Source organism: Arachis ipaensis, chromosome B04, assembly GCF_000816755.2.
Source record: "Arachis ipaensis cultivar K30076 chromosome B04, Araip1.1, whole genome shotgun sequence".
Lineage (NCBI taxonomy): Eukaryota > Viridiplantae > Streptophyta > Magnoliopsida > Fabales > Fabaceae > Arachis > Arachis ipaensis.
Genome location: NC_029788.2, coordinates 52,742,303 through 52,757,102, shown reverse-complemented (window position 1 = coordinate 52,757,102; position 14,800 = coordinate 52,742,303). Strand labels below are relative to the sequence as shown.

At 38.5% G+C, this 14,800-nt stretch overlaps 1 long non-coding RNA gene across 1 annotated transcript; it reads left to right on the top strand.

Annotated features, from left to right (window-relative positions):
* On the top strand, window positions 12,670-12,967 carry LOC110270641. Its single transcript, XR_002360279.1, has 3 exons — window positions 12,670-12,699; window positions 12,784-12,840; window positions 12,925-12,967. It is a non-coding gene; the product is annotated as an uncharacterized LOC110270641 (long non-coding RNA).

Sequence of the window (14,800 nt, the reverse complement as noted above, 5' to 3'; positions counted from 1 at the left end):
AAGTGGATTACTAGAAATAACTTAGAAGAGACCGACATGATAAAGTCGGCCTCCCACAAACAAGTTGTAAAAAGTAAGCCCTGAAAGAGATCTGACAAAGGTCCAAGAAAGAGGATTACTAGAAATAACTTAGAAGAGACCCACATGATAAAGTCGTCATCCCACAAACAAGTTATAAAAAGTAATCCCTAAAAGAGACCTGACAAAAGGTCCAAAAAGAGGATTACTAGAAATGACTTAGAAGAGACCGATATGATGAAGTCGGCCTCCCACAAACAAGTTATAAAAAGTAATCCCTAAAAGAGACCTGACAAAAGGTCTAAAAAGAGGATTACTAGAAATAACTTAGAAGGGACCAACGTAAAGAAGTCGGCCCAAAAACCAAAACGTTATAAAAGTGATCCCTAAACAGAGACCTAACAAAGGTCCAAACAAAACGGATCACTAGATATAACTTCAGGCCAAAGTGAGGAAGTCGACATACAAGTTGGACCCAAATCAAGCCACAAGTATGAAAATACAAAGGCAATCCAAAGAGGTCAGACAACAAAGCTCCAACACTCCCAAAAACCTAAAAGGTACCAGACAGATGTAGACAAGCATGTTATAAAAAGCACAAGTTATAATAAACTCAAGAGGCTACCAAAAGTCAACCTCAAGAGCTCAAGAAACTACTATGTTTTTTAAAATAAAGTTGCTAAAAAAGCAACTAAAAGAGTATTAGGAAGTCAGAACCACCAATTACAAAACATAAAAGTTCAAAGCCCACAAGCCGGGCTATATACACAAACACACAGAATAAATCATTGAGGATCTGAAGACTTCTCAGCAGTATCAGCACGGGGTGAAGGAGGGCGAGTCTGAAGAGGCACCGCATCAACCGTCCCATCATCCCGGTTCAAGATTTGACAATCAGGATCCGACTCGGGATGACCAACCTCAGCTGAAGGAGTTGAAGAAGTCAGCATAACAGAAGCTGTGGTGGCGGGCACAAAAGGAGGTTCGACATCATCATCATCAGGGTCATCAGGGACAATCTTACCGTCCTTTACAACGTTGTCCAGGCTAAAGAGAGTAAGGTCAAGCTCTGGTGCAAGAACCCGAACCTGCTCCTTTAGGTTCTCATAAGCAGCATTTACGCTGCCTACAAGGTGACCCTGGAGCTCGGCATAATCAGTTCGGGCAGACTCCAACTCCTCCCTGAGACGCATCATCTCCCTATAGGTCGTGACATAGCTCTCCTTGTGCTTCAATGACGTGTCTTCAACCAACTTAGCAGAAGCTGCCAAGGTAATAGAACTAGCCTTTTCACCTTCCAACTCTTTCTCCAACTTGGTCACCTTCACCTCAAGCTCCTCCTTCAAACCCTTCATCCGATCGAACTCCAACTTAGCCTCCTCCATAAAGGCCTTTGTAGCGTGAATGGGAAGATCCTGGACAGTCCGATATAAAGCCCCTCCATGTGTGCCATCTTGATGCTACTTCGAGTAATAAAATCCAGATGGCGAAGAAGAGAAACATCGTTAGTAGGGATGGTACCATAAGGACCGATTTGCTAGTCGACAAACTCGACAGCATCGAAGTCAGGGGCATCAAGGTTAAAGGGCTCAGCTGTCTTCTACTTTTTCAGTGAAGGAGCGCCAGAGGTAGCGACAGAAGCCTGTGGAGGATCAACCAAACGAACCCGAGGAGTAGAGATCATCCTTCTCGGTCCAAGAGAGCTCGGTACGGATGGCTTCGACTGAACCTGAGAGGACCCCTCCCCGGCCATCTTGGCCGAAATGTTTTGAGCTGCAGTAGCTTTCCTCGCCTTCTTAAAGGCCTTCATAGATTCATTGTTTTTCACCATCTCTGGAAAAAACACAAAGATTGTTACAAATTGAGAGAAAAAGAACAAAGCTCGACAAAAAAGGAAACAAAACGAAAACAAGATAAGACAACCACTACCCAGCTCAGCTTGAAGAAGCGAAGGATCCCCTAAAAACCTTTTTGTGTCAAGATAAGGAGGCTATCCCCAGTTCTCCTCCAACACATTAACAAAGGCCTGTTCGACCTCATTCAACATCTCCCACGTATATCTCGACACTACAACATTCTTTTGCCACTCTAAGGGAAAGGCGGGCTCGTCGTTCTCATCCAGAAAAAAGGGACGAGCTCCTTCAACAGCTCGAACCTTAAAGAAATAATTCTTGAAATCTCTAAAAGACTCATCATACATCGAAAAAACTTTCTTTCCTTGGGCAGACCGAAAAGAAACCCAGGAAGCTTTCTTTTTGGCAGAAATCCCAGGCTTGGTCAAAATAAAAAGGTAAAGAAAGAGAGTTTGAGAAGGCTTAACATCCAATTCCTGACACAACAACTGGAAAATCTTAACAAAACCCCATGAATTCGGATGAAGTTGGGATGGAGACACATTGCATGACCACAAAAAATTGATTTCAAAGGGAGTAAAGGGAAAGGTAATGCTCATTTGACTAAAGAACTAGTCGTAGGCATAAAAGAAAGGACGTTCCCCTTGGACTAAAGTCGGGAAACAGACACTCTCATCAGAGTCAGGTGCTACTAGCTCATAATTTTTCTCCTGCTCCCGATTACTACAAATCCTGTGATGTTTCCTAAGTTCCACACAAAACTCAGCATTCACCACGGAAACACACATTAACACAAGGGAGTCCAACCAGTCGGACATCCTCTCAGGAACCTTAGAAGACGTCTCTACAATATTTTTGCGAGAAGACATGGCCAACTAGTCCTGCAAAAAAAGAAAGGAAAATGGATTACTAGCCAAATAACAGCTCGGACGGTATCAAAACAACTCAGACAACATGATCCAGAGAAAAAAAGGAAAACATAAACAGTAAAAGGAAAGCCCCAAGACACACACCAAGGTCCAGGGGCATCCTTTGGAGGCAGTGACACAGAGCAAAGACTCAGGAAAACATACAGAAACTAAAACAACCTATCAAAAGACTCTGAGCAAAAAAGACACAAATCAGAGCAAGATCATCAAGAAGACCATCATTCTCCACAAAGCTATCACAACAGAGAAAAACTTTCTCCCAATCAACACTCTGAAGAGGAAAAAAACTGTTAAAGCCACCTCGCAACTACAGTCTCAGTCTACAAGAACTACCAAGCAACAAGATATATCAATGAAAATCATCAAAGACGCAACCTTTTTTCAGAAATCAAAAGGTGCCATTATCCACAGAAGCTACAAAAATAAACAGTAATGCAACAAACATGCAAAGCCCTAAGATAAGCCCTAATCATCAGAAGAAACACCAAAGTATGCGTAAGGCCAAAAGAAAGCCAGAAAGATACATCACCATGACAGGCAGGTGCAAAAACACGAAAAGGTTCAAGCTTTCCAACAATGCACTCAAGCAAAATTTTTCTTTTGAATTTACAAAAAGAGGTAAAAGAAACGAGAGCCAACCTAAAGAGAAAGGAGAAAGCCTTGAAAAAATTGAAAGCCGAAGCGACAAAATCTTGAACCGCCTCTCAAGCAAAGCACCAACAAACACCCAACAAGCGTCGCATAGAAGAACGCAAAAATACATGTCTCAGGTAAAACAAAGAGAAAAAGGGGCAAAGTTACAGGGAAGAGAAAACCATTTTTTGTGTGTAAAGTTCAAAGTAAAAGAGGCAAGAATAACGGGGCATTAAAATCAAATTAATGAGGGTATTAAACCCTCGCGCATTGCCAAAGCAAGGAGACACGCATTTTCAAAAGAATAAAAATTCAAAAGAAAACGTTCCGCATTCGAAAGAGAACTCTACAAAGAAGAAGTCGACAAAATGCTCGAGTTCGGCTTCATCAGAGAAGGATCGAACCCTAAAACTAAGACTCGACCTCAAAAGAAAGACCGAGCTCAAGCAGGGGCACTGTTCATACCCTGGGTCGAGCTGTCCAACCCGGGATGTTTAGCGACAAGGCAATCTACCTCTTCAGGTCAGACTATCCAACCTCTTCTCAAAGAGCTTGGCCAAATTGCTAGGAAAGCCCAATAAAGGGACCAGATAGAGGAACACGACCCAAATCCAAAGGCAGCCCAAGCCTATAGAGATAAGGGCGGTTCCCTTGAAGATAAGATGACTTCACTCAAAGATAAGATAAGATATGATAACTATCTTATCTCCAGAAAGGTCATCCTCTACTATTATAAATACATTGGAGCACCCAGGTATAACTCATACTCTGATTCTACTAAAAACCTGCTTAATACCCTTGCTAACTTAAGCATCGGAGTCCCTTGCAGGTACCACCACCCTCCGGTGACAAAGGATCAGCAGTATAGCCAGTCCAACAAGTCGGACACGACAGCTCTGGCCGTCACCCACCAGCCAGACACGTCATCTTCGACCAGTATAGAAGATCTCATCCGAGATCGACCACAGTTTCAGGTAACCCTCGGAATAGTTAGTATATAAACAATGAAAAATTAAAAGAAATAAAGAATAAAAGATGAAATAAAAGGGGCTAACAAACATAAAAAATGCTTAATCTAAATGCTCATCAACTTAATCATTATCAAATCAAAATCAATCCCCGGCAACGGCACCATAAAACTTGATGAGCCGGAATCACTCCCCATATAAAATGAATCCGTACTTTGGCAAGCGCACCAAAGTATCATCAAGTAATAACCCACAGTGGAGTGGGATCGTATCCACAGAGGTTGATTGATTGAGCAATTTTAGTTAATGAATGAATTTAGTTAAGCTAATCAATGGAAAGAGTATTAGATGCAAAAAATTAAATAACAGAATTGTAAATGGCTCAAATGTAAAAGAAAGCAATAAAGTGCAGAAAAGTAAATGGCAAGAATGTAAAGAACTGAAACATAAATGGCTGAATTGTAAATGGGAATGGGGAATAACAGAATGTAAAGAAAGCTATAAAGAATGTGGAAGATAAGAATAGGGGAATTCAATGGGTTTGGGAGATGTTGCTCTTTTTGGATTAAATTCAGCTCATTTCATCTTCAATCATGCAACTCATTGACCTCTTGGGAATCATGATTGATTGAGTCCCAAACCCTTGGTAACTCAATCTCTCAAATCTTGATAATCAGCTAATTCCTTGGTCTAATTGCTCATGAAGAGAGATATGCTTGGTCCCTAATTATACCACACATCATCATAGATCCAAATAGTGGATGGATTATATATCACCATATCCAATCCCAAAACCCAGATCTATTCAAGTGTGAGAAGGGATTTCAAGCATGGTTTCATGTTTCCTTTTCCAAGGTTCCCATGAAACCTATTTTACATTCAACCTCTTTCCCAAGATGATTGAACACTAGCATGAAAAACGAAATTCCTTCTAGCGAATCAAAGAAAAAATGAAGAGAAGAAGAAATTCACTATTATTAATCCATCAAGTACAACAGAGCTCCCTCTCCCAATGAGAGGGAGTTTAGCTACTCATAGCTAAGAGAAAAGTACATGATGGAAGAAATGAAGTGTAAAGTAAAACTAAAACTAACTTGCCAATCCAACCCCCTTTTCAGTACTTCTAGGGGTTATTTATACTACTCCTATCACTAGAATTAAGAAAATACAAAAGAGAAAAGAAAATTACAACTCGAGGGAGAAGGAAAAACCCATGAAATGATGCATATGCCTGGTGTGTGCTGGCGTTTGAGTGGCATGCCACGCCTAGCCACTCAATTTGGCTTGGCGCTACTTCTTCAAGTGGCACGCCCCTTGCATTAACCTCCCTGGGGTGCCACGCCTTCGAGCCCAAGTGGCACGCCCAGGATCTTCTTCAAGCATTGGTTAGCCTAGCGTGTGCTGGCTTTTCAGCTCAAGTGGCACGCCCAGGCTCTTCCCTCTTGCTCCTCTTCCATGGAAATTTGAACTGGCGTGGCACGCCCAAGGTCTGGCGTGCCACAGCCATTGTGTGCACTTCATCCATCCTCTCTAGAAATTTGTACTGGCGTGCCACGCCCAGTAGGTGGTGTGCCACGCCCATTAAAATCCTTTTTTCACATCTCTAGAAAACATAACTGGCGTGCCACGCCCAGTAGGTGGTGTGCCACACCCATGTATTGCATGCATGGTTCTCTTGTTCCAGTAGCTGGTGGGCCACACCCAGCATTCAAGTGGCACGCCCAGGGTCATCTGGTCTTGGCGTGCCACGCCTTAAAGCTAAAGTGGCACGCCCAGTCTTCTTCTTCTTTGAATGCTAGAGTTGGCGTGCCACGCCTTTGACACTAAGTGGCACGCCCAAGTTAATAGTGAGAGCTAGTGTGCCACGCCTTCGACATCAAGTAGCATGATGCATGAGCATCTTTCCTATCTTTTCCTAGTGAATTTCCATTTAATTTGTTGAGTTTAATCAAAAATTAATTATCTTTTAGCCACTATGGATGCTACTTTGAGTCTTGTGCAATTCTGTTTATTTTAGGCAGCATTTAGCTGAATTTCATGGAGTTTCTACAGAACAAGAATTGAAAGAGATAAACAGTGAGGAGCGACGCGTGCGCGTACCTGACGCGTACGCGTGATTTGGAGATTTGCACAGTGACGCGTGCGCGTACCTGACGCGTACGCGTGACATGCACCACGTGCAGAAAACGCAAAAAATGCTAGGGGTGATTTCTGGGCTGTTTTTGACCTAGTTTTCGGCCCAGAAAATACAGATTAGAGGCTGCATAGTGGAAGAATCAGGGGAATACTTCTCATTATTTCCCAAGTTAGGCGTGGACCCTACGAAGCAAGTAGTCCCTGATGCGCATAAACGTGTTATGCTACGATTTAGGAAATTGCACGATCGGCAAAATTCCTTCCGGCAAGTGCACCGGTTATCGTCGTCAAGTAAAAACTCACAATAGAGTGAGGTCGAATCCCACAAGGATTGGTTGAGTGAGCAATTCGGATTAGAAGTGTGTTCTAGTTGAGCGGAATCAAGATTTGAGATGAGAATTGCGGAATGTAAAATTGGCGGGAAAAGTAAATGACAAGAAAATTAAATGGCTGAATCTTAAATTGCATGAATTAAAGAGCAAAATGTAAATATATGTTGATTATTTTGGCCATGATATGATGATTGGGGGTAAGTGTTTTGTGTGGCTTGGTACGATCTTTGGTTGGAGTTTTGGTATGTGGAATTGTTTTGTTGGTTGTGGTTGTAAGGTTTGTGGTTTTGTGGTTGGGTTTGTTGGTTTCCCCACCCAAAGTTTGGGTGGTTTCTCCCGCAAACAATTGCATCAAAGTCTTGCAAAATTTCATGAGAAATCTTTCATTCATAGCATTTAAGTAATATAACTAAAACTCATGGAATTTGCATCGAAATCATATTGTTTGGATGGTTCATTACTTTGTTCTTCATTTAACCATTTTTGGTTACTTTAAGCTCAAGAAAATGCATAAAACAACTAAAACTAACAGAAAAATGCTAGTGAAACTAGCCTATGATGCCTTGGCATGAGTCCCCATCCATCAATTGAAGACTTGCTGATTGCTATAATTAATTCTGATTTGAACTTTAATTTTTATTTTTTAGGAAAATATATTATTTATTTTTAAAAATTAGATTTTAAATTAATTAGGATTAGATATAAAAGAGAAAAGAAACTTCTCTTCGAGGGATGATTCCATCTCATTCTGTAAATTACAGTTTACCTGAATCCTTCTTTTCTCTCTGAACCATGAGCAACTAATCCTCCACTGTTAAGGTTAGGAGCTCTGTCTATTGTATGGATTGATACTATTATTTTTCTATTTTAATTCATGCACTGATTTATATTTCAAGAATTATTTTCGTCCTTTATCTTGTGAATTTAGGTGGAACGAAAGTATGACCCTCTTTCTAATTGAGTTCTTGTATAACTTGGAAAAGCTCTTTACTTGAACAATGTAACAACCCAATTTTTCGAGTACACGAGATCTTTTCTGAAGGTACAGATTTCTCCGGAAGATCAGTAAAGGGAACACCAATGCTGTATCATCAAGCATCTCAATCCTCATTAACATTATGTCATCCTTAAGCTAGAACCTTTACTGAGGCAATGCAATCACGAAGAACCAAGTTTTTGAACCGTATCGGTTAGGAGTTTTGATTCCAATTTTCGTAAATAGTCTCAGCTTTACGAACCGGACTCGATTCATGAGAGAAGCAAAATAATAGTATATTATTATTATTATATTAGTATTAGAAGCTTCTTGAATGATATTATAGTATTACCTGGTCAATTTTAGTTAAAAATAGGAAATCAGTTTAACTAGGTTCACAGTTTACTGGTGCAGCTTAGCACCAGCACTCTCTGATAACTTTAGCAATGCTAAGGCCTCATCATACATGTTCTATTCTCATAATAAATGTGTTACTAGTGTCATTTATGGTAGTAGCTCAGAAAATAATTTTTAGAGATGTTTTTACAAGTGTTCCGATACATCTAGTTTTAGTAGTTATACACCTGAGATATTTTAATATTATTTTAACCCACATCCAAGCCAACCGATCACAACTCACCTTACACCTCCAAGACACTCCATGGCTGGTCATTTACTCCCTTTGGCCGAAATTGAAAGGAGAAAAAAGAGAGAAAACTTCATGAACACTTAATCTTCAAAGCTATATTTCTTCTGAAATAAAACTCAAATCAAAACTCCGATTTCACCAAAATGATCCTCTCTTCTTCCTCTACATAACCATGTAGCATATCAAGGCTGGAAATAAGGTGATATGGCTGTCATCCTCCCTCTTCAATTCGGTTTTCAAGGAAACATGCTTAAACATGTGTTTTCTTGATGTTCTTCCTTAGGAATCATGCTTAACTTGACTTGAGGGCCAAGAAACGTTAATTTCCAGCAACTCTAAGGTGAGAAATCCCTTCCTATCGTGCTGAGTGAGATTTGGTCAGTTGAGGGTTTTTGAATTTAAAGTTGTTCTTGATGTGATTTAGGAGGAAAAAGTGCTTAAGGACCACCTGAAAGTATAACCGAATTAGGAGTAGCAAAACCAAGTAGGGTTTGACGAAATCAATCTTGATTATTTGTGTTTGAGTTGTGTGAATGTTGTATGATTTGTCTGTGCTAAAAATTGGTTGCATATATGATTGATTTTTGGTGAAAATTTGGTGAAATTTTGATGAAATTTGATGAAATTCAAGCTATGAACTTTTGTTCTTGTGGCTGCTGGAAGATGAAACCCTGTCCCTTAAATTGGAGTTCAATTTTTGTTGAAATCATGTGGAAAAGATGGGGCTTCAGTGGCTGCAATTTTATTATGAATTATGGTAAAAATCGGTTGCTGAAAAGATTGAAAAACGGGTAAAAACAGAGAAAGAATTTGAAGAATTTATGAAGAACAAGAAGAACACTTTGAGTGTGATGAAGAACATTGAAGAACACCTTTTAGATCTTAAAAAGGGTAAGCAAGTAAATATTTTGGTGTTTGGGGGGTTATTTTGTAATTTCTGAAACTTAGGGTGGTTAAAGTAGAAATATTAAAGGTAAAAGGTTAATTTTAAAGGTTAAAGTAAAGTTAATTTTCAAAAATTTAACAATAAAATAATAAATAATAATAAAATATTAAATAATAATATTTAGTTAAAAATAATATTATAATAAAAATAATAAAATAATACAAAAAAGGCAGTTTTCTGTAAAAGCTTTAGAAAGACAACTTTAAGCACAGAATCTCATAATTACCATCATAAAACACTTAGGGAGTGGTAATAACATGATAGTGAGGCAAAGATAAAGGAAAGATAAGAAGTTAAAGAAAAGATAAAAACAAAGAAAATTCTGTAAAGTTTTAATGACAGAAAAACAGACAGGGATTAGTGAACGAACTAGGGCAACATAGTTAATCCTTGAGTTGTGACTAGGGTTAGGTATTATATGAAAAGTAAAATTGTTTCAGTATATACTTAATGAACCTATACTTGGGACAGGCTAACTATTCATACCGAAATTTACATAAGCATTAAATACATATGTTAAACAGAGAAACTAGAGCAGAGTAATGAGATACAGAGAAAAAGTAATCAGAACAGAGTAATAAGACAAAGAGAGAAGAGTAATATAATAAAGAGTTAAGTCTTGTGGCATGATATTCTATTGTATGTTTATTTGCTATTTTTCCGTTGGCCCTAGAGGTCCTGTAGGCCCAAGTTCACCTACAGTAAGTTGTTATTCCTGTAGGCCGAAGTTCACCTACAGTGAATATCAATTGTATATCTCAGGGTGTTGCTCTTGTAGGCCGAAGTTCACCTACAGAGAGTTGCCATTTTTGTAAGCCGAAGTTCACTTACAGGAGTGCTATTTCTGTAGGCCGAAGTTCACCTACAGAAAGTTGTTGTGTTGTGTTTATATTATTCCTGTAAGCCGAAGTTCACTTACAGTGGCACCATTTCTGTAAGCCGAAGTTCACTTACAGAGGTGCTATTTCTGTAGGCCGAAGTTCACGTACAGAAAGTTGTTGTGTTGTGTTTAGATTATTCCTGTAAGCCGAAGTTCACTTACAGGGGTGCTATTTCTGTAGGCCGAAGTTCACCTATAGAGATAAAACCATATCTAGGACTAGTTCCTGGGTAATATCGGGTTGTAGGCTGTAAAGCGACACGTGAGCTCATGGCCTGCATAGGACAGACATGCATCATACTTGGTTGTGCATTTCCTCTGTTATGATTGTTGTATGAATGTATTCTTTCCTTGTTTGTATTCTATTCTCTGTGTTTGTGTTTTACTTTCTTATATTCTTCTGTTTGTGATCTATTTTCAGTTTACTCTATTTTCTCTATTCATCTGTCTTCTGTTTACTACATCTCTATATTCTGCTATATGTCTGCTAAGTGACACAGGTTAATGAACTTAACTAATAACCCCGGCCCTACTAAGAACTCCCTAGTTCTTACCCCTTCTCTCTCCCTTCCCCCTTCAGATGGAAGCATGGGTACCCTTCCGTAGTTCGTTGAAGACGTTCCACCTGACTTGAGTTTTCAAAGACTTAGAACATACTTTTCCTCGCTTTAGTAGTTTAGAGGGACTAAGTGAGTATAAAGGCTAGGCTAGCCTGGGCGCCAGCTTAGGGACTTCTTGAACAGGTCAGGGCCTGGGATGTTGTATGTATATATATGTATATAGTTATTATCTAGCTATATCTAGGGGTGTTCTAACTAAAACTATATACTCTAATAAAGGCTGAATCACTGAATGTTGTTAACTACTTGAGATGTATTTATGTGTGGTTGTTTATAACTATTTTATCTGTTATTATTTGTGAATTGATTATGAATGATTCTGTTTGTTAATCCAAACGTTTTAAAAAAAAGTACCTCACAAAATAACTACGTTTTTAACAACGAATCAGGCTCATATAATAAATAATAGATAATAATTAGGGAGACAAGTTGGTAGCACTCAGTTTCTAGTATGATCATGACGTACCAGAAATTGGATCGTTACAATTGGGTATCAGAGCAGTCCGTTCCCAATAGAGCCTGGGGAGTGGACTGACTATGCTTTATTGCATACTCTGCTTGTGTGTCTTATGCTGTTAGGGTATCTTTAAGATACATTTGGCATGAATGTCTATGAGCACTCATTTAGGGAATGTGAGTGCTTAACTTGAGATATTAAGACTGATCACCTTAATATTGATTGTTTGGTATGGATAAGACCTCAATGACTGTGAATAGGCATAGTTCAATCGAGCTCTGAACGACGAATCGATGTGAGCCACAGCTATCTTCATAGCTGTTATGATCTCCATGGCTATGACTATGTGAGATTTGGGTGCCGTAAGGAATGGACCAATCTCTTTGTCAGGATGGCTTGAAGGAAGTAGATTGCCTGAAGATGGATTCTGTACGTTGCTGAAATTTTGAGGGCAACATTTTCTTATAGGAGGGTAGAATGTAATAACCCAGTTTTTCGAGTACATGATATCTTTTCTGAAGGTACAGATTTCTCCGGAAGATCAGTAAAGGGAACACCTCTACTGTATCATCAAGCATCTCAATCCTCATTATCATTATGTCATCCTTAAGCTAGAACCTTTTCCGAGGCAACGCAATCACGAGAACCAAGTTTTTGAACCGTATCGGTTAGGAGTTTTGATTCCAATTTTCGTAAATAGTCTCAGCTTTACGAACCGGACTTGATTCATGAGAGAAGTGAGATAATAGTATAGTATTATTATTATATTAGTATTAGAAGCTTCTTGAATGATATTATAGTATTACCTGGTCAGCTTTAGTTAAAAATAGGAAATCGGTTTAACCGGGTTCACAGTTTACTGGTGTAGCTTAGCACCAGCACTCTCTGATAACTTTAGCAATGCTAAGGCCTCATCATACATGTTTTATTCTCATAATAAATATGTTACTAGTGTCATTTATGCTAGTAGCTCAGAAAATAATTTTTAGAGATGTTTTTACAAGTGTTCCAATACATCTAGTTTTAGTAGTTATACACCTGAGATATTTTAATATTATTTTAACCCACCTCCAGGCCAACCAATCACAACTCACCTTACACCTCCAAGACACTCCAAGGCTGGTCATTTACTCCCTTTGGCCGAGATTGAAAGGAGAGAAAATAGAGAAAACTTCATGAACAATTAATCTTCAAAGCTTGATTTCTTCTGAACTAAAACTCAAATCAAAACTCCGATTTCACCAAAATGATCATCTCTTCTTCCTTTACATAACCATGTAACATATCAAGGCTGGAAATAAGGTGATATGGCTGTCACCCTCCCTCTTTAATTCAGTTTTCAAGGAAACATGCTTAAACATGTGTTTTCTTGATGTTCTTCCTTAGGAATCATGCTTAACTTGACTTGAGGGCCAAGAAATGTTAATTTCCAGCAACTCTAAGGTGAGAAATTCCTTCCTAACGTGCTGAGTGAGAATTGGTCAGTTGAGGATTTTTGGATTTAAAGTTGTTCTTGATGTGATTTAGGAGGAAAAAGTGCTTAAGGACCACCTGAAAGTATAACCGAATTAGGAGCAGCAAAACCAGGTAAGGTTTGACGAAATTAATCTTGATTATTTGTGTTTGAGTTGTGTGAATGTTGTATGATTTGGCTGTGCTAAAAATTGGCTGCATATTTGATTGATTTTTGGTGAAAATTTGGTGAAATTTAGATGAAATTTGATGAAATTCAAGCTATGAACTTGTGTTCTTGTGGCTGCTGGAAATTCAAACCCTAACCCTTAAATTGGAGTTCAATTTGTGTTGAAATCATGTGGCAAAGATGGGGCTTTAGTGGCTCTAATTTTATTATGAATTATGGTAAAAATCGGTTGCAGAAAAGATTGAAAAACGGATAAAAACAGAGAAAAAATCCGAAGAATTTATGAAGAACACGAAGAACACTTTGAGTGTGATGAAGAAAATTGATGAACACCTTTTAGATCTTAAAAAGGGTAAGCAAGTAAATATTTGGTGTTTGGGGGGTTATTTTGTAATTTCTGAAAGTTAGGGTGGTTAAAGTAGAAATATTAAAAGTTACGGGTGGTAAAACATGAATTTTAAAGGTTAAAGGTTAAAGTAAAGTTAATTTTAAAAGCTTTAGAAAGACAACTTTAAGCGCAGAATCTCATAATTACCTTCCTAAAACACTTAGGGAGTGGTAATAACATGATAGTGAGGCAAAGATAAAGGAAAGATAAGAAGTTAAAGAAAAGATAAAAACCAAAGAAAATTCTGTAAAGTTTTAATGACAGAAAAATAGACAGGGATTAGTGAACGAACTAGGGCAACATAGTTAGTCCTTGAGTTGTGACTAGGGTTAGGTATTATATGAAAAGTTAAACTATTTCAGTATAGACTTAATGAACCTATACTTGGGACAGGCTAACTATTCATACCGAAATTTACATAAGCTTTAAATTCATATGTTAAACAAAGAAACCAGAGCAGAGTAAAGAGATACAGAGAAGAAAGTAATCAGAACAGAGTAATAAGACAAAGAGAGAAGAGTAATATAATAAAGAGTTAAGCCTTGTGGCATGATATTCTATTGTATGTTTATCTGCTATTTTTTCGTTAGCCCTAGAGGTCCTATAGGCCCAAGTTCACCTACAGTAAGTTGTTATTCCTGTAGGCCGAAGTTCACCTACAGTGAATATCAATTGTATATCTCAGGATGTTGCTCTTGTAGGCCGAATTTCACCTACAGAGAGTTGCCATTTCTGTAAGCTGAAGTTCATTTACAGGAGAGTGCTATTTCTGTAGGTCGAAGTTCACCTACAGAAAGTTGTTGTGTTGTGTTTATATTATTCCTGTAAGCCGAAGTTCACTTACAGGGGCACCATTTCTGTAAGCCGAAGCTCACTTACAGAGGTGCTATTTCTGTAGGCCGAAGTTCACCTACAGAAAGTTGTTGTGTTGTGTTTAGATTATTCCTGTAAGCCGAAGTTCACTTACAGGGGTGCTATTTCTGTAGGCCGAAGTTCACCTACAGAGATAAAGCCATATTTAGGACTAGTTCCTGTGTAATATCAGGTTGTAGGGTGTAAACCGACACGTGAGCTCATGGCCTGCATAGGACAGACATGCATCGTACTTGATTGTGCATTTCCTCTGTTATGATTGTTGTATAAATGTATGCTTTCCTTTTTTGTATTCTATTCTCTCTGTTTGTGTTTTACTTTCTTATATTCTTCTGTTTGTGATCTGTTTTCAGTTTACTCTATTTTCTCTATTCATCTGTCTTCTGTTTACTGCATCTCTATATTCTGCTATATGTCTGCTAAGCGACACAGATTAATGAACTTAACTAATGACCCCGGGCCTACTAAGAACTCCCCAGTTGTTAGCCCTTCTCTCTCCC